Raw genomic sequence first — 3,258 nt, forward strand, 5'->3', positions numbered from 1 at the left:
GCTATGCCTGTGCTGGGACGAGGGAGCAGTACCCCAGGACATGCGCGATGCCAACATCATCACCCTCTATAAAAACAAAGGTGACCGCGGTGACTGCAACAACTACCGTGGAATCTCCCTGCTCAGCATAGTGGGGAAAGTCTTTGTTCGAGTCGCTCTGAACAGGCTCCAGAAGCTGGCCGAGCGCGTCTACCCTGAGGCACAGTGTGGCTTTCGTGCAGAGAGATCGACTATTGACATGCTGTTCTCCCTTCGTCAGATACAGGAGAAATGCCGTGAACAACAGATGCCCCTCTACATTGCTTTCATTGATCTCACCAAAGCCTTTGACCTCGTCAGCAGACGTGGTCTCTTCAGACTACTAGAAAAGATCGGATGTCCACCAAAGCTACTAAGTATCATCACCTCATTCCATGACAATATGAAAGGCACAATTCAACATGGTGGCTCCTCATCAGAGCCCTTTCCTATCCTGAGTGGTGTGAAACAGGGCTGTGTTCTCGCACCCACACTTTTTGGGATTTTCTTCTCCCTGCTGCTTTCACATGCGTTCAAATCCTCTGAAGAAGGAATTTTCCTCCACACAAGATCAGGGGGCAGGTTGTTCAACCTTGCCCGTCTAAGAGCGAAGTCCAAAGTACGGAAAGTCCTCATCAGAGAACTCCTCTTTGCTGACGATGCTGCTTTAACATCTCACACTGAAGAATGCCTGCAGAGTCTCATCGACAGGTTTGCGTCTGCCTGCAATGAATTTGGCCTAACCATCAGCCTCAAGAAAACGAACATCATGGGGCAGGATGTCAGAAATGCTCCATCCATCAATATTGGCGACCACGCTCTGGAAGTGGTTCAAGAGTTCACCTACCTAGGCTCAACTATCACCAGTAACCTGTCTCTAGATGCAGAAATCAACAAGCGCATGGGTAAGGCTTCCACTGCTATGTCCAGACTGGCCAAGAGAGTGTGGGAAAATGGCGCACTGACACGGAACACAAAAGTCCGAGTGTATCAGGCCTGTGTCCTCAGTACCTTGCTCTACGGCAGCGAGGCCTGGACAACGTATGCCAGCCAAGAGCGACGTCTCAATTCATTCCATCTTCGCTGCCTTCGGAGAATACTTGGCATCAGGTGGCAGGACTATATCTCCAACACAGAAGTCCTTGAAGCGGCCAACACCCCCAGCTTATACACACTACTGAGTCAGCGGCGCTTGAGATGGCTTGGCCATGTGAGCCGCATGGAAGATGGCAGGATCCCCAAAGACACATTGTACAGCGAGCTCGCCACTGGTATCAGACCCACCGGCCGTCCATGTCTCCGTTATAAAGACGTCTGCAAACGTGACATGAAATCGTGTGACATTGATCACAAGTCGTGGGAGTCAGTTGCCAGCATTCGCCAGAGCTGGCGGGCAGCCATAAAGACAGGGCTAAATTGTGGCGAGTCGAAGAGACTTAGTAGTTGGCAGGAAAAAAGACAGAGGCGCAAGGGGAGAGCCAACTGTGCAACAGCCCCAACAAACAAATTTCTCTGCAGCACCTGTGGAAGAGCCTGTCACTCCAGAATTGGCCTTTATAGCCACTCCAGGCGCTGCTTCACAAACCACTGACCACCTCCAGGCGCGTATCCATTGTCTCTCGAGATAAGGAGGCCCAAAAGAAAGAAAAAAAAAAGAAAAGACCCCACTCCTGCCATTATAAGATCAATGTATCCCACTCCTGCCATTATACCATCAATGTATCCCCCTCCTGCCATTATACCATCAATGTATCCCACTCCTGCCTTTATAAGATCAATGTATCCCACACCTGCCATTATACTATCAATGTATCCCACTCCTGCCTTTATAAGATCAATGTATCCCACACCTGCCATTATACTATCAATGTATCCCACTCCTGCCTTTATAAGATCAATGTATCCCACACCTGCCATTATACCATCAATGTATCCCACTCCTGCCTTTATAAGATCAAGATATCCCACTCCTGCCATTATACCATCAATGTATCCCACTCCTGCCATGATACCATCAATGTATCCCACTCCTGCCTTTATAAGATCAATGTATCCTGCACCTGCCATTATACTATCAATGTATCCCACTCCTGCCATTATACCATCAATGTATACCACTCCTGCCATTATACCATCAATGTATCCCACTCCTGCCATTATACCATCAATGTATCCCACTCCTGCCATTATAAGATCAATGTATCCCACTCCTGCCATTATACCATCAATGTATCCCACTCCTGCCATTATACCATCAATGTATCCCCCTCCTGCCATTATACCATCAATGTATCCCAATCCTGCCTTTATAAAATCAATGTATCCCACACCTGCCATTACACCATCAATGTATCCCACTCCTGCCATTATACTATCAATGTATCCCCCTCCTGCCATTATACCGTCAATGTATCCCACTCCTGCCTTTATAAGATCAATGTATCCCACACCTGCCATTATACCATCAATGTATCCCACTCCTGCCATTATACTATCAATGTATCCCACTCCTGCCATTATACTATCAATGTATCCCACTCCTGCCATTATACTATCAATGTATCCCACTCCTGCCATTATACCATCAATGTATCCCACTCCTGCCATTATAAGATCAATGTATCCCACTCCTGCCATTATACCATCAATGTATCCCACTCCTGCCTTTATAAGATCAATGTATCCCACTCCTGCCATTATACCATCAATGTATCCCACTCCTGCCTTTATAAGATCAATGTATCCCACACCTGCCATTATACCATCAATGTATCCCACTCCTGCCTTTATAAGATCAATGTATCCCACACCTGCCATTATACCATCAATGTATCCCACTCCTGCCTTTATAAGATCAATGTATCCCACTCCTGCCATTATACCATCAATGTATCCCACTCCTGCCTTTATAAGATCAATGTATCCCACTCCTGCCATTATACCATCAATGTATCCCACTCCTGCCTTTATAAGATCAATGTATCCCACACCAGCCATTATACCATCAATGTATCAGACACCTAACATTATACCATCAATGTATCCCACTCCTGCTTTTATAAGATCAATGTATCCTACTCCTGCCATTATACCATCAATGTATCCCACTCCTGCCATTATACCATCAATGTATCCCACTCCTGCCTTTATAAGATCAATGTATCCCACTCCTGCCTTTATAAGATCAATGTATCCCACTCCTGCATTTATAAGATCAATGTATCCCACTCCTGCCTTTAT

This window comes from Heterodontus francisci, chromosome 35 (assembly GCF_036365525.1).
Source record: "Heterodontus francisci isolate sHetFra1 chromosome 35, sHetFra1.hap1, whole genome shotgun sequence".
Lineage (NCBI taxonomy): Eukaryota > Metazoa > Chordata > Chondrichthyes > Heterodontiformes > Heterodontidae > Heterodontus > Heterodontus francisci.